The sequence below is a fragment of the Hemiscyllium ocellatum genome, chromosome 18, assembly GCF_020745735.1.
Source record: "Hemiscyllium ocellatum isolate sHemOce1 chromosome 18, sHemOce1.pat.X.cur, whole genome shotgun sequence".
NCBI classification, from domain to species: domain Eukaryota; kingdom Metazoa; phylum Chordata; class Chondrichthyes; order Orectolobiformes; family Hemiscylliidae; genus Hemiscyllium; species Hemiscyllium ocellatum.
In genome coordinates, this window is record NC_083418.1 from 10465893 (window position 1) to 10489626 (window position 23734).

The following is a 23734-nucleotide window of genomic DNA, read 5'->3' on the forward strand; positions in this document are numbered from 1 at the left end:
AGCCCATCCAGCCACAGTCCATCCTCTTGATCCTGAACATGAAAGGTGCTGGATCAATTAATCAAAGGCCATTCTCTCTGCAGTGACTACACTATCATTCAGGCTCATACAATGCAATATATATATTGCTGGATTAATTATACTTAAACAACTAGACTCCTACAGATAGTATATCAGGAAATCTCCTACAGATAGTATATCAGGAAATCACACTTAACTCAGATCAAGCAAATACAAAAAACAATTTATTACGAGAAAGTGGAACAATGAAACAAAGGTTATAAAACTACAGAAATAAAACATTTTTTATAACAAATACAAAACGAATTCATACTGAAACAATCGTTATAAAACCACAAAATAGTAATGAGAGTTTTCATAATGAAAACTTGAAAGCTGATCACACATTCTCAAATTGAGGAATATTTTATCCATTGGAGAAATGGCCAAATACAATAAAAACCGAAGATTGTTTTGTACAAACTATGGTAACTAATATTCGCTGAAGCTGAACCAAATATTTACAGTGTCACCAGGCATTTACAACGTGGTTATAGTTTTCAATATTTTCAAACAAGTGAAGGTGAAGGTGAGGCCGCCCTGCCTGCAGCTCTAAGATGAGGCGGTCAGCACGACTGATGATTTAAAGACCAGTGAAGACTGTGAACAAAAGTCAGGGAAACTGAAGAGCTGTAACTTGGTTAAGCCTATTAGCGTGCACAGGAATAAGAGTTAGATTAGATTACTTACAGTGTGGAAACAGGCCCTTCGGCCCAACAAGTCCACACTGAAGCGCACCCACCCAGACCCATTCCCCTACACCTGCACCTAACACTATGGGTAATTTAGCATGGCCAATTCACCTAACCTGCACATCTTTGGACTGTGGCAGGAAACCAGAGCACCTGGAGGAAACCTACGCAGACACGGGGAGGATGTGCAAACTCCACACAGTCAGCCACCTGAGGTGGGAATTGAACCCAGGTCTCTGGTGCTATGAGGCAGCAGTGCTAAACTGAAAGACCTGTGAGATGTATGTAAATTTGGACCATCAGAAACTGTTGTATCTCACCTTGGGTGGCTGTCAGGAGGTGTTTCATCACCCGCATTAGTGAATGAGTGCATTTGTCAAATAGGCACCTAGCAGAGACTCACCAGTGTGTTGTAAATCCTGGGTCTCTGGGCAATACTGAATCCTCTGGGTTCCCATGTTCATGTCCTGTCATTCCCTCTAGTGGTGACACCTGGAATTACCATTTGGCAGTTGGAGGTAGGCTATTCTTCCATAGTCCGTACTAGCCTTTTGACTCGTCGTGTCTCCATGGGGCAGGTATGTTGTTTGGGATGCAAGTTATAGTGAGTCGGGGATGTTCGATCTGCCTGTCCGTCAGGAGGTTATCAGGGAGTCATGTCAGGTCTAGCCTGTTGGGAATGCGTTGTGTTTTTTTTCTTCTTCTTGTGAGACACAGTGAAAGACACAAGGTGTACAAATTTATTCAATTTCCACCACCAGGAAGATAGGAAAGTACCCGAGTGGCCAGTGACAAGCAGTGCCCTTCACATCAAAAAGGGCAATGCTGTGTGATCAAACAGTGAAGGGGAGGGCAGGGACTAAATCAAAATAGAGTTGGAGGGGGAAATAATGTACTCCACTCCCTGCAGCGCCCGCCTCTCCCTGAACAACTCCAGGGTGTTGTTGGAGACCGCGTGCTCTTTCTCCAAGGACACCCGGGCCCTAACATAACCGCGGAAGAGGGGCAGGCAGTTGGCCCTCACGACCCCCTCCACGGCCCGCTGCCTGGACCTGTTTATGGCCAGTTTGGCCAGGCCCAGGAGCAGACCCACGAGGAGGTCTTCAGACCTGCCCTCCCTCCTCCGCACCGGGTGCCCGAAGATCAGGAGCGTGGGACTGAAGTGCAACCAAAAACAGAGGAGAAGGTTTTTGAGGAAATCAAAAAGGGAGTGCAAATGCCCACACCCAATATACACATGGTCCACGGACTCCACAGCACCACAGGACAAGCAGTTGGGCTGGGAGTCCGTGAACCACCGCAATCTGCGGTTGCAGGGGACTGCTGCGTACAGCACCCTCCACCCCAGATCCCCGAGAGAAAGGGGGAGGACTCCAGCATAGAGGGCCCTCCACTGGGGATCCCCACCGCCCGGTGGCAAATGGGCACACCAGGGCGTGTCCGGGCAGTGGATGAGGGAGAAGAAGTGGACGGTGTGCAGCAGCAGTCGATATAGGGCACGGCTTTTTTACCCCCTGAAAGGAAACAAAATGAAAATTTCGGAGGCGGCTCAGGTTGTGGGGCACAGGCTCCCGTGGGAAGTACGGGACCTTGGGGCCAATGTGAAATTCCGTCCGGGCAGGGGTGAGCGCGGACGGGATCCCACCGCACACCTGAGCGTCCTCCAACTGGTGCACTACGTCGGGTCCGATGGCCACGTACCGGACGTCTACCACTGCCCTGCTCACTATGTCTTGCAGCAACGTCCAGCCCAGGCCCCCGGCACCCAGCACGTCCCCGACCCTGGTCACCCTCGCCGCCACAGCCCTCCCCTCCGACAGCCACTCGAACCCGCGAGCACGGAGGTGCGGATTCCTAAGCAACAGCTCCCTGACGACAGCCGCTATTCCTGCCGGAGGGTAGGCGCGACGCGATTCGACCATGTTCCAGACAGTGATCAGGTCCTGGTAAAAGACAGGCAGCACCTTGAGGGCGACCTCCAAACCGTCACGGTCGACGAACAGGAGCTGCGTGTCGTAGTTGAGGTTACGCACCTGGCGGAAAAAATCTGTCGCCAGGGCGCACCACCTAGGAGGAGGCTCGACATAAAGGTATCGCTGCAAGGTCTGAAGGCGGAAGGTCGCGACCTGGGTGCGGACGCACACCAGCGACTGACCGCCCTCCTCAATAGGGAGACTCAGAACCTGCGCAGCGACCCAGTGCATCTTTTTTTCCCAGAAGAAGTCGACCAATGTTCTCTGAATGTCAGCGACAAAGCCAGGAGGAGGGACCAAAGTGACCAGCCGGTACCACAGCATGGCGGCCACCAGCTGGTTTATGACCAGCACTCGGCTCCTGTAAGATAGCACTCGGAGCAGTCCTGTCCAGCGGCCTAGGCGAGCCGAGACTTTGGCCTCCAGCTCCTGCCAGTTGGCCGGCCAGGATTCCTCGGTCGGGCTGAGGTAGACCCCCAGGTAGAGGAGATGGGTGGTACTCCAGCTGAACCCTCGAAACTCCTCCGGCAGGGAGTCCACCCACCACGGACCCACCAGTAGCCCGGAACAATTGGCCCAGTTGATCCTGGCGGAAGACGCCGCCAAGTACACGGCCTGGCACTCGCAATCCTCCCCAGGTCAGATGGGTCGGTGAAAGTGAGGAATACCCCCGTGCATCCCCGACAACCTCCTCCACAAGAGGCGCAGGAAAGGCTCCACGCACAGGGAATACAGCTGGTCGGACAGGGGGCAGTCTTGACCCACCCCTCTCCCGAAGCGAAGGGGTGCCGTCAGGGACCCGTTAACTTTAACCAGACACTCTGCGGCGGTGTACAAAAGTCGGATCTGGGCGATGAACTGCGTCCCGAAATGTCCGTGTCGTTAGTTAGTAACGAGTCATTCCAATTTGTTAGTCTGCCATTGAGAGTCATTTAAAGGGTAAAGGGTCCGGGGTCCCTTGGGCTTTGAAACTGCGGCCGTGACGGGAGAGTATACATTTCGTCTGACAGCAAAGATGTTTCAGGAGTTATCCTTGGTCTTGTCATCTGTTCTAGGGCAGGGTCATCCACCAGATATACATTAATGAGGTAAGAGTGGTTGGGTGGAGTGCCATAGGCTTTGAACTGGTTTATATGGAACTAACCGGTTTTCCCTGTGGCTAGCAGAACCTTGTATACTGAAGGGCCCACCCTATCCATCACAATGTGGACACCTGAAGATTTAGGGGAGAGAAAGGAACTTGGGTTGTAGATCTGTGGGATATACAACAGGATTAACTTTACTGTCGAAATAAGCCTTACTCATTTTCCTGAGGGCTGCTGCGAACTGAGTGGTCTTGAGATTTTCGGTGAGCTGCTGCACTGCTTTTTTGTGAGTGAGGGCAGGTTCTGGGAGGTCGAGACCAAACAGGCGGTCAACTCAATTCATAGGTCAGCCTGTCATCAGGGTGAGGGTTATACTCTTTGGATCGCGAGCTGCTGTTGTGTACCGTCAGGGTGTGAGGGTTATACTCTGTGGATCCCGACCTGTTGTTGAGTATCATCGTGAGGATAAATGGAAGTACTGTGTCCTTGGTTTACTGTCCTGCAGCACCATCTTCATGATCATCCCTTTTAGGGTGTGGTTCATCCTTTCTATGATCCCACTAGATTGGGGGTGGTATGCAATGTGGAATTTCTGCTCTATTCTGCGTGACTCAGCTGGTGAAATGGGCTCCCTGGCCTGTCTCAGTAGTGAGGTGTAGGCCCCATTTCGTAGGTTTCTGTGCTGTTGCTTTGGCTGTATTTGGCCTGACAGAAAAAGCCTCGACCCATTTTGTACAAGTCTTTATAATGATTAGGACGTAGGTATATCCATTCTTACATGGTGGAAGGTGACCTGTATAGACAATTTGTAAATCTGTCCAGGACCTTTCCACTAGATGGATGTGCCTCAGTATTCCCTTTCGGGCGTACCTATCCAGACTGTTTTGGGTGCGGACAAGGCAGTTCCCTGTGTAGTGTGCTACATCTGTCTGTAATTCAAGCCACCAACTCAGTTCTTTTAATTGTTGGGTGGTGCCCTTGATTCCCTGATGCCCGTGCCCAACGTTGGTGTCAATACATGCTTTGGTTCCTGTCTTGCATTGGAACTACATAGAGTCCTGCTTCTAAACTAAGTCATCCTGTACCTGCAGGATATCTTTCCAGTTGGCATAAGCCTCTGGATAGACTCTTCCCACAATGTGTTTTAAGGAATCGTCACCATGTTTTGCTTGCCTAAGATCTCCAATGTTTCCTTGGCTGACAGTGACTGCATTTACCTGCTCACCTCTGGGTGGCTGCCAGCGTTCTCCCACATGAGCACCTCTCTTAGCGAACTCATCTGCTTTGCGGTTACCTTCTGGAGGTGTTTTGTGGTGGTTTCTAACCTTAATTATGTCATATTTCCTTCCACTGGCGACCTGCAGTCTGTACTTTAAGGAGGGTAGGAGTTTCCCATTGGCAGGAGGAAATCCTCTAGCTTCCCATAGTGGTAAAAAAATTCAATGTGGCTGTTGCACACATACATGCTTTTAGAGTATATACCCGTGGGTGAAGGGAACAGATCGGGATGGCCGACTATGTAAGCTACAGCTGCTAGTTCCACAGCCTGGGCACTTAGATGGCTGGGGAATTTTAATGCTGGTTCAACTAGTGGCTGTCCTTGAGTGTCAGTCATATATACCCCACAGCCGGTGATCCAGCTGACATCCTCCATGGTGGAGGATCCATCTACATAGATTCTGTGTCTACCTGGTGATCTTTTTGCTTCATTCAGATTCGTTTCTCCTGCTGCTTAAGTATAAAGGGTAGTGTGGGGTGTGTAGTAGCTATGATTTGGCACTCATAGAGTCATTGAGATGTACAACATAGAAACACACTCTTCGGTCCAACCCAACCATGCCGGCCAGATAACCCAACCCAATCTAGACCCACCTGCCTGCACCCGGCCCATATCCCTCCAAACCCTTCCTATTTATATACCCATCCAAATGCCTCTTAAATGTTGCAATTGAACCAGCCTCCACCACTTCCACTGGCAGCTCATTCCATACCCGTACCACCCTCTGCACGAAAACGTTGCCCTTTAGGTCTCTTTTATATCTTTCCCCTCTCACCCTAAACCTATGCCCTCTAGTTCTGGACTCCTCCACCCCAGGGAAAAGACTGTGTCTATTTACCCTAGCCATGCCCCTCATAATTGTGTAAACCTGTATAAGGTCACCCCTCAGCCTCTGACACTCCAGGGAAAACAGCCCCAGCCTGTTCAGCCTCTCCCTGTAGCTCAGATCCTCCAACCCTGGCAACATCCTTGTAAATCTTTTCTGAACCCTTTCTCGTTTAAGTGTCAAGAGTCATGTGGCTCTCTCCCATATTTTAGGTTATCAGCTGGGAAGGTAAGCACCTTGGTCTGTCTGACCATGATGTCCCGACCTTGAACCATCGTGCGGCTCTAATCTGACCCAGGGAGCCATCTTTGATTTGGCCGTCACGTCGGAGCAGGATTGGGGTGTGTTCAGTTGACATAGTCAGTGGGTTTAAACAAAAAATGTAATTGAAGTACTGGGCTGGCTAAAAGGCTGAGGAGATGTCACTCACATATGGAAAACCCTTGCTCCATGGGCTGTAAGACGTTGGAGGCATAGGCCGCTGGGCCTCTTCTACCCTTCCAGTCTTGCAATAAAACAGCAGCTATTATCTGGTCTGTGGCTGCAACTTCTAGGATGTGTGGTAAGTTAGGGTTGCAGATGCTGGAGATCAGAGCTGAAAATGTGTTGCTGGAAAAGCGCAGCAGGTCAGGCAGCATCCAAGGAACAGGAGAATCGACGTTTTGGGCATAAGCCCTTCTTCAGGATTCCTGAAGAAGGGCTTATGCCCGAAACGTCGATTCTCCTGTTCCTTGGATGCTGCCTGACCTGCTGCGCTTTTCCAGCAACACATTTTCAAGTTAGGGTGGGGAACTAGTAAGGCAGGTGCTGTTGCGAGGGCCTGTTTTAAATCAGTTATTCCCTCTGTGTGTTGAGATGCCCAATTCCAGGCAGCGTTATTTTTCAGCAACTCCGAGAGTGGGGCTGCCTTGGGAGAGAACTCATCAACGTGGTTCCTGCAGTATCCCACTACACCTAGGAAAGATCGGAGTGCATGATCTTCTCGGGGGAGGGGGAGTCGTTCTATGGCCTTGATTCGCTTTTGGTGTATCTCCTTTTACTCAGGGATGGCTATCGACCCCAAGTATGTAACCCTAGTCTGCCAAGTTTGTGACATTTTCGGATGTAATTTGCATCCTAGCTGGCGTAACAGATCGAGGAATTCATCTCGGAGCTGAATGTGCTCCTCTTTTAAATAGTTCGGTCTACATATTGTGTTTGGCAGTCAGGCTGGGAAAGCCTTTCTGGTCCCTTGGCTAACCGTCTGTGAAAGGTTAAGGGTAAGTCATGGAACCCTTGGGGTAGCTAAGTCCAGGTATACTACTGTCCCTGGAAGGGAAACATGAATTTAAACTGACACAATAGTTTCAAAGGTATGGATCAGAAACCGTTACTGATATCAAGTACAGGGGAACCTCGATTATCCAAACAAGATGGGCGGGCACTATTTCATTCGGATAATTTATTATGTGAGTAATCAATTAAATGCCTTTCCTCTGGGGCTCGGTTTAAAGTCTACTCCCCGTTCAGGAGATGAACAGCAGCAGACAGCGAGCAAACCTCCAACCCCAACCCCATCCAACACTGCCCCCCATCTACCCCACCCTCCAACCCTGACCAACACCACCCCCCCCCAGTCCCCCCGACCTGCAACTTCACCCGACACTGCCCCCCATCTACCCCACCCTCCAACCCTGACCAACACCACCCCCCCCAGTCCCCCCGACCTGCAACTTCACCCGACACTGCCCCCGCCCCGCCTAACCCTGTCTAACACCGCCCTGTCATCAGCCCCCACCCCCTCTCCGGGGCAGCCAGACTGTACGCCAACAATAAAACTGCTGCTGCAGCTGTCTTTGTGGGGTAGGTTTCCAAATAGTGCACACACAACACACACAGGCACACACACAGACACAACACACACAGACATACGCACACACAACACACACAGGCACACACACACAACACACACAGACACACACACAACACACACACACAACACACACACACAACACACACAGACACAACACACACACACAACACACACAGGCACACACACAACACACACAGACACACACACAACACACACAGACACACACAGACACACACACACAACACACACAGACACACACACAACACACACAGACACACACGCACACACAGACACGCACACACAACACACAGAGACACACACGCACACACAACACACACAGACACACATACCCACAACACACACAGACACACACACACAACACACACAGACACAACACACACAGACACACGCACACACAACACACACAGGCACACACACAGACACAACACACACAGACACACGCACACACAACACACACAGGCACACACACACAACACACACAGACACACACACACAACACACACACAGACACACACACAACACACACACACAACACACACACACAACACACACACACACAACACACACAGGCACACACACAACACACACAGACACACACACAACACACACAGACACACACAGACACACACACAACACACACAGACACACACACGCACACACAACACACACAGACACACACACACAACACACACAGACACACACACACAACACACACAGACACACGCACACACAACACATACAGGCACACACACAGACACAACACACACAGACACACGCACACACAACACACACAGGCACACACACACAACACACACAGACACACACACAACACACACACAACACACACACACACAACACACACAGGCACACACACAACACACACAGACACACACACAACACACACAGACACACACAGACACACACACACAGACACACACAACACACACAGACACACACGCACACACAACACACACAGACACACACACACAACACACACAGACACACACACACACACAACACACACAGACACACACACCCACAACACACACAGACACACACACGCACAACACACACAGGCGCACACACAGACACACGCACACACAACGCACACAGACACACACACACAACACACACAGACACACACGCACACACAACACACACAGACACACACACCCACAATACACACAGACACACGCACACACAACACACACGGGCGCACACATAGACACACGCACACACAGACACACACACACAACACACACAGACACACACCCACAACAACACACACAGACACACGCACACACAACACACACAGGCACACACACAGACACACGCATGCACAACACACACAGACACACACACCCACAACACACACACTCACACGCACACGCAACACATACAGGCACACACACACAACACACACAGACACACGCACACACAACACACACAGACACACACACAGACACACACATACACAACACACACAGACACACACACACACACAACACACACAGACAACACACACACCCCTTTTTACTGCAACTTTCTGATAGGTTCCACGTTTGCCCTGTACAGGAGAGATTATCTGGAGAAGGGGGGGGGTTAGGGTACACCCCAGTATAGAACTCCAGGGAAATTGTGGAGAGAGACAGAGGGCGGGAGGGCAGTCATTTGGAAATGGTGCCTGTTTAATCACTACAAACTAAAGACATGATCACTGTTGGAAACACGTCTTTGATGTAACGTTTCTACCGGGACCTGGAGAATTCCTTCAGATTCCTTTCAGCCGTGGTTTAGTAAGGAATTGGAGTCCCTTGTGAAAGGGAAGAAGGCGGCATATGTAAAGATGAGGCGTGAAGGCTCAGTAGGGGCGATTGAGAGTTATAAGGTAGCCAGGAAGGAGCTAAAGAGGGAGCTAAGAAAAGCGAGAAGGGGACATGAAAAGTCTTTAGCTGGTAGGATTAGGGAAAACCCAAAGGCTTTCTATAGGTATGTCAAGAATAAAAGGATGACTAGGGTAGGTATCGGTCCAGTCAAGGATAGTAGTGGGAAGTTGTGTGTGGAGGCGGAGGAGATTGGAGAGACATTAAATCAGTACTTTTCATCAGTATTCACTCAGGAACAGGACACTGTTGCTGATGTGAATATGGAATCACAAATAATTAGAATGGATGCCCTGGAAATATGCAGGGAAGAGGTTTTGGGAATATTGGAAAGGATGAATATAGATAAGTCTCCTGGGCCTGATGGCATTTACCCTAGGATCCTCTGGGAAGCTAGGGAGGAGATAGCAGAGCCATTGGCCTGGATTTTTATGTCGTCATTGTCAACGGGAATAGTACCAGAGGACTGGAGGATAGCGAATGTGGTCCCATTGTTCAAGAAAGGGAGTAGGGATAGCCCTAGTAACTATAGGCCAGTGAGTCTGACTTCAGTGGTGGGCAAAGTCTTAGAGAGAATGGTAAGGGATAAGATTTATGAACATCTGGGTAGGAATAACGTGATCAGGGATAGCCAGCATGGTTTTGTGAAGGGCAGGTCGTGCCTCACAAACCTTATTGAGTTCTTTGAGAAGGTGACTAAGGAAGTGGATGAGGGTAAAGCAGTAGATGTTGTGTATATGGATTTTAGTAAGGCATTCGATAAGGTTCCCCATGGTAGGCTAATGCTAAAACTTCGGAGGTATGGCATTGAGGATACATTAGAGGTTTGGATTAGGAATTGGCTGGCTGGAAGGAGACAGAGGGTAGTAGTTGATGGATTATGTTCATCTTGGAGCGCAGTTACTAGCGGTGTACCACAAGGATCTGTTTTGGGACCATTGCTTTTTGTTATCTTTATAAATGATCTAGAGGAAGGACTTGAAAGCTGGGTAAGCAAGTTTGCGGATGACACGAAAGTCGGTGGAGTTGTGGATAGTGAGGAAGGAAGTGGTAGGTTACAGCGGGATATAGATAAGTTGCAGAGCTGGGCGGAAATGTGGCAAATGGAATTCAATGTAGCTAAGTGCGAAGTCGTTCACTTTGGTAGGAATAACAAGATGATGGATTACTGGGCTAATGGTAGGCTACTTGGTAGTGTGGATGAGCAGAGGGATCTTGGTGTCTATGTACACAGATCTCTGAAAGTTGCCACCCAGGTAAATAGTGCTGTGAGGAAGGCATATGGTGTACTGGGCTTTATTGGCAGAGGAATTGAGTTCCGGAGTCCTGAGGTCATGTTGCAGTTGTATAAGACTCTGGTGAGGCCTCATCTGGAGTATTGTGTGCAGTTTTGGTCGCCATACTATAGGAAGGATGTGGAAGCTTTAGAACGAGTGCAGAGGAGGTTTACCAGGATGTTGCCTGGAATGGTAGGAAGATCGTATGAGGAAAGGCTGAGGCACTTGGGGCTGTTCTCATTGGAGAAGAGAAGGTTTAGGGGAGATCTGATAGAAGTGTATAAGATGATTAGGGGTTTAGATAGGGTAGATACTAAGAACCTTTTACCGCTAATGGAGTCAGGTGTTACTAGGGGACATAGCTTTAAATTAAGGGGTGGTAGGTATAGGACAGATGTTAGGGGTAGATTCTTCACACAGCGGGTTGTGAGTTCATGGAATGCCCTGCCCGTATCAGTGGTGAACTCTCCTTCTTTATGTTCATTTAAGCGGGCATTGGATAGGCATTTGGAAGTTATTGGGCTAGTATAGGTTAGGTAGGACTCGGTCGGCGCAACATCGAGGGCCGAAGGGCCTGTACTGCGCTGTATCCTTCTATGTTCTATGTTCTATGTTCTATAATCCGATTTTCAGATAATTGGTATTCGGATAACCGAGGTTCCTCTGTACTGTGAAGTACTTCACTTGCCTGGCTTGTTTCATTATTGTGGCTAACACTGGTGCAGCGAGGAGGTGGGTGGGGGACTTCATTACGTTCTCAGTACTGTATTTGATTCACTCAATTAATGAATGCAGTGTGATTCATTGAATGAATGAAGTTTGGTTTATTGAATGAGTGAGTAAAGCTCCTTTCATGAGCCATCTGGTTTCCTGACTGGCCAAATTGGAGCCTTATTAGAGAAGGCTACAGGTCACAGCACTCCTTGCTGTAACAGGCTCCCTCCCCCTCTGCCAGTCTGGGGAAACAGTATTGTCTTTCTGGTTTCGGGTCGGGGCCCTTTGATTATCACCTCTCCCAGGATACGCCCACAGTCATGTTTAAACCGGGCAAGTACCCCTTTGTGTTTCACAATGACCTCCCTCAGAGCTGGATCCTGGGTCATTGTTAGGGGATTGAACCAAAACTCTCCTATTGTGCTGATTCAATTAACATAACTGCCTGTTGGAATGATGGGTGGGGCGTTGCTAACTGTGTATGCAGGCATTGACGGGATCAAAAGTAAGATTGCACCTAGTCATGTGATCGACGCTGAGGATGTGTTCTGTACGCTGAGATTGACTAAAATAACAGGGTGCTGGCATGGAATGTTGCCATAGGCTCAGTGGACCCCTCCTGTGCATGGCTAGTAAATCCACTTCAAACAATAGTCTCTGTGGTCTGCCAGGACAGATCATTAAATCTCAAGGTACATGGGAAACTCTGGTATCCCAAAGGAACCCTATGGGGTGACCTCCTACCTCACCAATTCCCGACTCAGGCGACTGACTGTGTGGAGTTTGCACGTTCTCCCCGTGTCTGCGTGGGTTTCCTCCGGGTGCTCCGGTTTCCTCCCACAATCCAAAGATGTGCAGGTCAGGTGAATTGGCCATGCTAAATTGCCCGTAGTGTTAGGTAAGGGGTAAATGTAGGGGTATGGGTGGGTTGCGCTTCGGCGGGTCGGTATGGACTTGTTGGGCCTGTTTCCACACTGTAAGTAATCTAATCTAATCTAATCTAATCTAATCTAAAAAAAACCATTGACTAATGGCCCACCGACACTATCCCACTTGGTGTTGCAGACTCACACTGGGGAGGCAGATCATACAGATGCTTTGTGGGTTGGGAGTGGGGTGGGGTACATGGGTTGGCCAGTGTTCACGGCTTGGACCAGGGCCTGCCAAATTGGGCCTTCTAACAGGAATTGGTGACTCCCTCTATCACCTCTGGGTCCCACTGCAGTCGGTGGACCTTGTGGCTGCCACACATGAGCTCTACATTCTCACACAGAGTGTCCTGTGAGCCTGCAGTGGGAGCATCGCACTGGCTGCCGTGTGTTCCCCTGCTGTGCACCTCTATCTCTCCCGTGGCTGTGTAGGGTAGAACTGGGTTCCTTTGGTAAGAATTCTCCCCTCTTCTTTCATTCCTCCACACCAGACACTGGTTCAGAAAGGAAGCGTTTTCCCTCCTTTCTCTACTTTGCTCCTGTTTAATTCATGGGTTTTTCCTCCCACACCTGTGACATTCCCCTCAGAGTCCATACCTCATTGTGACCGGGCTCTGGGGGATCAAAATTCATATATGCCTTCCTGCTCTCTGAAACTAAAGTCCTAGCCCACTTCGCTGAGTCAGCCTCGGATAAGTGACCCCAGTTTAATCTCCGTAGACTCCTGTAAGGTGCACCCATAAGCGAGCAGCAGAGGCTGCTGGGTGCTCCCACTTCCTTTGCCTGCATTTGTTCAACCTGCCTATGAGGTCTCCCTTATTGTACCCAAGTGCTGTTAGGATTGTCTTTTCCGTGCCAGTGAGGGTTCCTGCCCCGAATTTTAGTGGAGCTGGGATCGCAGACTGGACTGACAGGCTCAAACACATTACAATGAGTTTTACATCCCCTGTCACATCTAACCCATGTGAAACATTCTGCTGCCCAACCCTTCCAAGAACATAAACAGTTCAAAATCAGGAATCTTTTTTTGCCGTTTCTGCTAACTGTCGCACTGTAAATGGGGTGGTGTATGTGATTGCTGGGGCATCAGCGTCGCCAATCCATCTTTCCAGGTTCACTCTGACAGGGGCCATCCCCAGGACTGCCGAAGGAGTTGAATCCTCTGGGAAGGGTAGTGCACATGGAGTGCTGCTGCTCACCTTCCCTCAGCTCATCCCAGTCTACCTCCTGCCCTTCTCCGTCCTCTGCAACTTCCCCACATGCGCATCGTGGATTGAGAGTTGTGCTTTCAATTTCTCCATCTCCCGCAGGCACTTAGTGCGGTCTGCAGCTACCTGTCTCATTCCTGATGAAGGGCTTTCGCCCGAAACGTCGATTTCGCCGCTCCTTGGATGCTGCCTGAACTGCTGTGCTCTTCCAGCACCACTAATCCAGAACCTTTTCCCTAACTGCCTGGTACATTACCCTGACAGCTGCTTGCAAATCTGAGCATTTATTTTACAGTTATAGAACATTACAGGGCAGTCATGGCCCCTCAGCCCTCGATGTTGCGCAAACTTGTGAAGCCAATCTGAAGCCCATCTAAGCGACACTATTCCATTCTCGTCCATATGACTATCCAATGACTATTAACTGCCCTGGAAGTTGGCGAGTCTACTACCTTTGCAGGCAATGTGTTCCACACCAATGCTACTCTCTGAGTAAAGAAACTACCTCTGACATCTGTCCTATATCTATCACCCCTCAATTTAATGCTGTGTCCCCTTGTGCTAAACATCACCATCCAAGGAAAAAGGCTCTTACTCTCCACTCTATCTAACCTTCTGATTATCTTACATGTCTCAATTCAGTCACCTCTCAACCTTCTTCTCTCTAACAAAGACATCCTCAAGTCCTTCAGCCATTCCTCATAAGACCTTCCCTCCATACCAGGCAACATCCTGGTAAATCTCCTCTGAACCCTTTCCAAAGCTTCCACATCCTTCCTGTAATGCGGTGACCAGAACTGTACACAATACTCCAAGTGTGGCTGCACCAGAGTTCTGTACAGCTGCAGCATGACCTTGTGGCTCTGAAACTCAATCACTCTACCTCTAACACACCGTGTGCATTCTTGATAACCCTAACAACCTGGGTGGCAACTTTCAAAGACCTATGTACATGGACAGTGAGATCTCTCTGCTCATCTACACTACCAAGAATCTGACCATTAGTCCAGTACTCCTTGGGCTCCTAAATTACTGCCCTTGCTCAGGGTGCGGTTTATACATATCAGGGTGAGGTTTATAGATATCAATGTCACTGCTCAGGGTGCGGTTTATACGTTTCACAATCCCTGCTCAGGGTGAGGTTATACACATTTCTGTCCCTGCTCAGGATGCACGTTATACATACACAGTCATGGTGTGGTTCACTTATCACTGTCCCTGCTGGAGTTGCGGTTTATACATATCACTGTCCCTGCTCGGGTATAGTGTATACATATCACTGTCCCTGTTCGGGTATAGTGTATACATATCATTGTCCCTGCTCGGGTATACTGTATACATATCACTGTCCCTGCTCGGGTATACTGTATACATGTCACTGTCCCTGCTCGGGTATACTGTATACATATCACTGTCCCTGCTCGGGTATAGTGTATACATATCACTGTCCCTGCTCGGGTATAGTGTATACATGTCACTGTCCCTGCTCGGGTATACTGTATACATATCACTGTCCCTGCTCGGGTATACTGTATACATGTCACTGTCCCTGCTCGGGTATAGTGTATACATATCACTGCCCCTGCTCGGGTATACTGTATACATGTCACTGTCCCTGCTCAGGTATAGTGTATACATGTCACTGTCCCTGCTCGGGTATACTGTATACATATCACTGTCCCTGCTCGGGTATAGTGTATACATATCACTGTCCCTGCTCGGGTATACTGTATACATGTCACTGTCCCTGCTCGGGTATAGTGTATACATATCACTGTCCCTGCTCGGGTATACTGTATACATGTCACTGTCCCTGCTCGGGTATACTGTATACATATCACTGTCCCTGCTCGGGTATAGTGTATACATATCACTGTCCCTGCTCGGGTATACTGTATACATATCACTGTCCCTGCTCGGGTATAGTGTATACATGTCACTGTCCCTGCTCTGGTATAGTGTATACATGTCACTGTCCCTGCTCGGGTATACTGTATACATATCACTGTCCCTGCTCGGGTATAGTGTATACATATCACTGTCCCTGCTCGGTTATAGTGTATACATGTCACTGTCCCTGCTCGGGTATACTGTATACATGTCACTGTCCCTGCTCGGGTATAGTGTATACATGTCACTGTCCCTGCTCGGGTATACTGTGTACATGTCACTGTCCCTGCTCGGGTATAGTGTATACATATCACTGTCCCTGCTCGGGTATACTGTATACATGTCACTGTCCCTGCTCGGGTATAGTGTATACATATCACTGTCCCTGCTCGGGTATACTGTATACATGTCACTGTCCCTGCTCGGGTATAGTGTATACATGTCACTGTCCCTGCTCGGGTATACTGTATACATGTCACTGTCCCTGCTCGGGTATAGTGTATACATGTCACTGTCCCTGCTCGGGTATACTGTATACATATCACTGTCCCTGCTCGGGTATAGTGTATACATATCACTGTCCCTGCTCGGGTATACTGTATACATGTCACTGTCCCTGCTCGGGTATAGTGTATACATATCACTGTCCCTGCTCGGGTATACTGTATACATGTCACTGTCCCTGCTCGGGTATAGTGTATACATATCACTGTCCCTGCTCGGGTATACTGTATACGTATCACTGTCCACTGTCCCTGCTCGGGTATAGTGTATACATATCACTGTCCCTGCTCGGGTATACTGTATACATATCACTGTCCCTGCTCGGGTATAGTGTATACATGTCACTGACCCTGCTCGGGTATACTGTATACATGTCACTGTCCCTGCTCGGGTATACTGTATACGTATCACTGTCCCTGCTCGGGTATACTGTATACATATCACTGTCCCTGCTCGGGTATAGTGTATACATATAACTGTCCCTGTTCGGGTATAGTGTATACATGTCACTGTCCCTGCTCGGGTATACTGTATACATATCACTGTCCCTGCTCGGGTATAGTGTATACATATCACTGTCCCTGCTCGGGTATAGTGTATACATGTCACTGTCCCTGCTCGGGTATACTGTATACATATCACTGTCCCTGCTCGGGTATACTGTATACATGTCACTGTCCCTGCTCGGGTATACTGTATACATATCACTGTCCCTGCTCGGGTTTAGTGTATACATATCACTGTCCCTGCTCGGGTATAGTGTATACATATCACTGTCCCTGCTCGGGTATACTGTATACATGTCACTGTCCCTGCTCGGGTATAGTGTATACATATCACTGTCCCTGCTCGGGTATAGTGTATACATATCACTGTCCCTGCTCGGGTATACTGTATACATGTCACTGTCCCTGCTCGGGTATACTGTATACATATCACTGTCCCTGCTCGGGTATAGTGTATACATGTCACTGTCCCTGCTCAGGTATACTGTATACATATCACTGTCCCTGCTCGGGTATAGTGTATACACGCCACTGTCCCTGCTCTGGTATAGTGTATACATATCACTGTCCCTGCTCGGGTATACTGTATACATATCACTGTCCCTGCTCGGGTATAGTGTATACATATCACTGTCCCTGCTCGGGTATACTGTATACATGTCACTGTCCCTGCTCGGGTATACTGTATACATATCACTGTCCCTGCTCGGGTATCGTGTATACATATCACTGTCCCTGCTCGGGTATAGTGTATACATGTCACTGTCCCTGCTCGGGTATACTGTATACATATCACTGTCCCTGCTCGGGTATAGTGTATACATGTCACTGTCCCTGCTCGGGTATACTGTATACATGTCACTGTCCCTGCTCGGATATACTGTATACATGTCACTGTCCCTGCTCGGGTATACTGTATACATATCACTGTCCCTGCTCGGGTATAGTGTATACATATCACTGTCCCTGCTCGGGTATACTGTATACATGTCACTGTCCCTGCTCGTGTATAGTGTATACATGTCACTGTCCCTGCTCGGGTATAGTGTATACATATCACTGTCCCTGCTCGGGTATACTGTATACATGTCACTGTCCCTGCTCGGGTATAGTGTATACATATCACTGTCCCTGCTCGGGTATAGTGTATACATGTCACTGTCCCTGCTCGGGTATACTGTATACATATCACTGTCCCTGCTCGGGTATAGTGTATACATGTCACTGTCCCTGCTCGGGTATACTGTATACATATCACTGTCCCTGCTCGGGTATAGTGTATACATATCACTGTCCCTGCTCGGGTATACTGTATACATGTCACTGTCCCTGCTCGGGTATAGTGTATACATGTCACTGTCCCTGCTCGGGTATACTGTATACATATCACTGTCCCTGCTCGGGTATAGTGTATACATATCACTGTCCCTGCTCGGGTATACTGTATACATGTCACTGTCCCTGCTCGGGTATAGTGTATACATATCACTGTCCCTGCTTGGGTATAGTGTATACATATCACTGTCCCTGCTCGGGTATACTGTATACATGTCACTGTCCCTGCTCGGGTATACTGTATACATATCACTGTCCCTGCTCGGGTATAGTGTATACATGTCACTGTCCCTGCTCGGGTATAGTGTATACATATCACTGTCCCTGCTCGGGTATACTGTATACATATCACTGTCCCTGCTCGGGTATAGTGTATACATGTCACTGTCCCTGCTCGGGTATCGTGTATACATATCACTGTCCCTGCTCGGGTATACTGTATACATGTCACTGTCCCTGCTCGGGTATATTGTAAACATGTCACTGTCCCTGCTCGGGTATAGTGTATACATATCACTGTCCCTGCTCGGGTATAGTGTATACATATCCCTGTCCCTGCTCGGGTATAGTGTATACATATCACTGTCCCTGCTCGGGTATAGTGTATACATATCACTGTCCCTGCTCGGGTATTGTGTATTCATATCACTGTCCCTGCTCGGGTATACTGTATACATATCACTGTCCCTGCTCGGGTATACTGTATACATGTCACTGTCCCTGCTCGGGTATAGTGTATACATATCACTGTCCCTGCTCGGGTATAGTGCATACATGTCACTGTCCCTGCTCGGGTATAGTGTATGCATATCACTGTCCCTGCTCGGGTATAGTGTATACATGTCACTGTCCCTGCTCGGGTATAGTGTATACATGTCACTGTCCCTGCTCGGGTATACTGTATACATGTCACTGTTCCTGCTCGGGTATACTGTATACATATCACTGTCCCTGCTCGGGTATAGTGTATACATATCACTGTCCCTGCTCGGGTATACTGTATACATGTCACTGTCCCTGCTCGGGTATAGTGTATACACATCACTGTCCCTGCTCGGGTATAGTGTATACATATCACTGTCCCTGCTCGGGTATACTGTATACATGTCACTGTCCCTGCTCGGGTATAGTGTATACATGTCACTGTCCCTGCTCGGGTATACTGTATACATGTCACTGTCCCTGCTCGGGTATAGTGTATACATGTCACTGTCCCTGCTCGGGTATACTGTATACATGTCACTGTCCCTGCTCGGGTATAGTGTATACATATCACTGTCCCTGCTCGGGTATACTGTATACATGTCACTGTCCCTGCTCGGGTATAGTGTATACATATCACTGTCCCTGCTCGGGTATAGTGTATACATATCACTGCCCCTGCCCGGGTATAGTGTATACATGTCACTGTCCCTGCTCGGGTATAGTGTATACATATCACTGCCCCTGCTCGGGTATACTGTATACGTATCACTGTCCCTGCTCGGGTATACTGTATACGTATCACTGCCCCTGCTCGGGTATAGTGTATACATATCACTGTCCCTGCTCGGGTATAGTGTATACATATCACTGTCCCTGCTCGGGTATAGTGTATACATGTCACTGTCCCTGCTCGGGTATAGTGTATACATATCACTGTCCCTGCTCAGGTATACTGTATACATGTCACTGTCCCTGCTCGGGTATAGTGTATACATGTCACTGTCCCTGCTCGGGTATACTGTATACATATCACTGTCCCTGCTAGGGATGCAGGTTATACATATCACTAGCCCTGCTCAGGGTGCTGTTTATACATAACACTGTCCTTCATGGCATGGTTTATACATAGCACCATCCCTGCATGTGGTGAGGTTTATACATATCACCGTACACAGTCATGGTATGGTTCACTTATCACTGTCCCGGCTCAGGTGTGCGGTTTATACATATCACTGTCCCTGCTAGGTTTACAGTTTATACATATAGAACAAAGAAAATTTACAGCCCAGGAACAGGCCCTTCGGCCCTCCAAGCCTGAGGCTATCCAAATGCACTGTCTAAACCTTTTGCTCAATTGCTAAGCATCTGTATCCCTCTGCTCCCCACCTACTCATGTATCTGTCCAGACGCATCTTAAATGAATCTACCGAGCCTACCTCTACCATCTCTGCTGGCAACGTGTTCCAAACGCCCACCACCCTCTGTGTGAAGTACTTGCCGCATGGATCTCCCTTAAACTTTCCACCTCTCACCTTGAACGTGTGACCTCTCGTTACTGAATCCCTCACCCTGGGAAAAAGCTTGTCTCGATCCACCCTGTCTATACCCTTCATGATGTTGTAAACCTCAACCAGGTCCCCCCTCAATCTCCTTTTTTCTAATGAAAATAAACCTCTCTTCATAGCTAGTACCTTCCATACCAGGCAACATCCTCGTAAACCTTCTCTGCATCCTCTCCAAAGCGTCCACATCCTTTTGGTAATGTGGTGACCAGAACTGTACACAGTATTCTCAATGTGGCCAAACCAATGTCCTGTACAATTTTAACATGACCTGCCAGCTCTTATACTCAATACCCCGTCCAATGAAGGCTAGCATACTATATGCCTTCTTGACCACTCTATCCACCTGTGCAGCAACCTTCCGGGTACAATGGACCTGCACTCACAGATTTCTCTGCTCATCAACTTTTCCCAAGGCTCTTCTGTTCATTGTATAATTTGCTCTAGAATTAGACTTGCCTAAATGCATCACCTCACATTTGTCTGGATTGAAATCCATCTATCACTTTGCTGCCCAACTCGCCAGTCTATCTATATCCTCCTATATTCTCTGACAGTCCCTTATGCTTTCTGCTACTCCAACAATCTTCGTGTCATCTGCAAACTTACTGATCATACCCACAGTGCCCTCTTCCAGATCATTTATGTATATTACAAACAACAGTGGCCCCAATACTGACCCCTGTGGGACACCACTGGGCACCTTTCTCCATTTCGAGAAACTCCCTTCAACTACTACTCTCTGTCTCCTGTTGCTCAACCAGTTCTTTATCCACTTAGCTAGGACACCCTGCACACCATGTGGCTTCACTTTCTCCATTAGGTTACCATGGGGAACCTTATCAAACATCTTACTAAAGTCCATGTATATGACATCAACAGCCCTTCCTTCATCTATCAGCTTGGTCACTTTCTCAAAGAACGCGATTAAGTTGGTAAGGCACGATTACCCCCGCACAAAACCATGCTGCCTATCACTGATAAGCCCATTCTTTTCTGAATATAAATAGATCCTATCCCTCAGTACCCTCTCCAGCAACTTTCCCACCACTGACGTCAGGCTCACTGGTCTGTCGTTACGCGGAATGTCCCTACTACCCTCTTGTACAGGGGACAACATGAGCAACCGTCCCGTCCTCCGGCACCTCACCTGTATTTAAGGAAGCCACAAAGATATCTGTCAGGGCCCCAGCTATTTCCTCTCTCGCCTTCCTCAGCAACCTGGGACAGATCACATCCGGTCCTGGGGATTTGTCCATCTTAGTAACCTCTAGCCGATCCAACACATCCTCCCTACTTACGTCAACGCAATCCAGAATAATCAAACGTATATGTCTAATCTCAACATTCATCATGTCCCTCTCCTACAGCCCCAACAATGGAACTGCATCCTTCTTATTTCTCAGCTCTACCCATAATGCCTCACTACCTAAGACCTCCATAGTGTGCTCCTTTAGCACAGCTGTGATATCATCCCTGACCAGCAATGCAACTCCACGCACCCCCCACCCTCCCTTTTACTTCCCTCACTGTCCTGTCTGAAGCGTCGATATCCTGGACCATTTAGTTGGCAATCATCATGCCCTTCCTTCAACCAAGTCTCTGTGATGGCAATAACGTCATACTCCCAGGCACCAATCCAAGCCCTAAGTTCATCTGCCTTGCACACTATACTCCTTGCATTAAAGTAGATGCAGTTCAAGCCACCAGTTCTTTTGCGCTCACCTGCTCTCTGCCTATTCTTCCCTTTATTAATGCTACCTTCATGATTCTTACAGTCTCCAGTCTCCACCTGGCTGCCTACTTGTTTTCTCTTCTGGTTCCCAGTACCCTGCCACATCAGTTTAAAACCTCCCCAACAGCAGGAGCAAAAACTCCCCCAAGGGCATTGGTTCCGGTTTGGTTCAGATGTAGACCATCCATTTTGTAATAGTCCCACCTTCCCCAGAACCGATCCCAATGTCCAACAAATCTGAATCCCTCTTTCCTACATCATCCCTCAAGCCACGTGTTCATCCTGCCTATTTTTTCATTTCTACGCTGGTTAGCACGTGGCACTGGTCGTAATCCTGAGATCACTACCTTTGAAGTCCTCCTCTTTAACTTCTCTCCTAGCTCCCTGAATTCTTCTTTCAGGATCTCATCTCATTTCCTACTTATATCTCCTCACCGCTCTGTCAAACGGGACGCCCAACGTCCAAGGTAAGTCCCTTTTTAAGCGGGAAAACTTCCTGCTCGGGGTGTGGTTTATATATATCACTGTCCTTGCAAGGGGTGTGGTTTATACATATCACTGTCCCAGGTCAGGGTGTGGTTTATACATATCACTGTCCCTACTCAGAGTGCAGTTTATACACAGCACATGTCCCTGCTAGGGGTGCATTTTATATATATATCAATGTCCCAGCTCAGGGTGCAGTTTATACAGATCACTGTCCCTGCAAGGTGTGTGGTTTCTACATATCACTGTCCCTGCCGGGGGTGTGGTTTATACACATCATTATCGGTGCTCAGGGTGCGGTTTATACATATCGCTGTCCCTGCTGGGGGTGTGTTTTATACATATCACTGTCCCTGCTCAGGGTGTGGTTTATACATAATCACCGAACGTGCTTGGGGTGTGGTTTATACATATCACTGTTCCTGCTCGGGGTACAGTTTATACAAATCACTGTCCCTGCCCGGGGTGTGGTTTATACATATCACTGTCATTGCGAGGGGTGTGTTTTATATATATCACTGTCCCTGCCCGGGGTGTGGTTTATACATATCACTCTCCATGCTCGGGGTGCAGTTTATACATATCACTGTCCCTGCCTGGGGTGTTGTTTATACATATCGCAGTCCCTGCTGGGGTTACGATTTATATATATCACTGTCCCTGCTTGGGGTGGCTTATACATCTCACTGTCCCTGCTCTGGGTGTGGTTTATATATCATGTATCTGTTCAGGGTGTGGTTTATATATTATGTATCTGTTCAGGGTGTGGTTTATATATCATGTATCTGTTCAGGGTGTGGTTTATATATTATGTATCTGTTCAGGGTGTGGTTTATATATCAATGTCCCTGCTCAGGGGTGCTGTGTATATAATGACTGAGCCTGTCCGGAGTGTAGTTTAAACAGTGACTGTTCCTTACAAGGATTGTGGTTCATTTCTCAGCTTTTGCTTGGGTGCGTGTTATATTGTGATGTTACAGGAGCTCCTCAGCTTCTGAAGCTGCTGGTTTTTGTTGTAGAGGTTGCCGGGAGACCATCCGAGGAAGTTTCAGCTCAGGCTGCAGAATGCGGGAGAGAGAGAGAGAGAGAGAGCTAGTGGGGCTGATTGAGTCAGAGTGAAATAGAAAGAATTTGAGCAATTGACTGGGAGAGTAGGTGACCTGGGGTTTTATATGTCACGGCGGCAGTTGGCTATAAAGAGGTCGAGGGCTC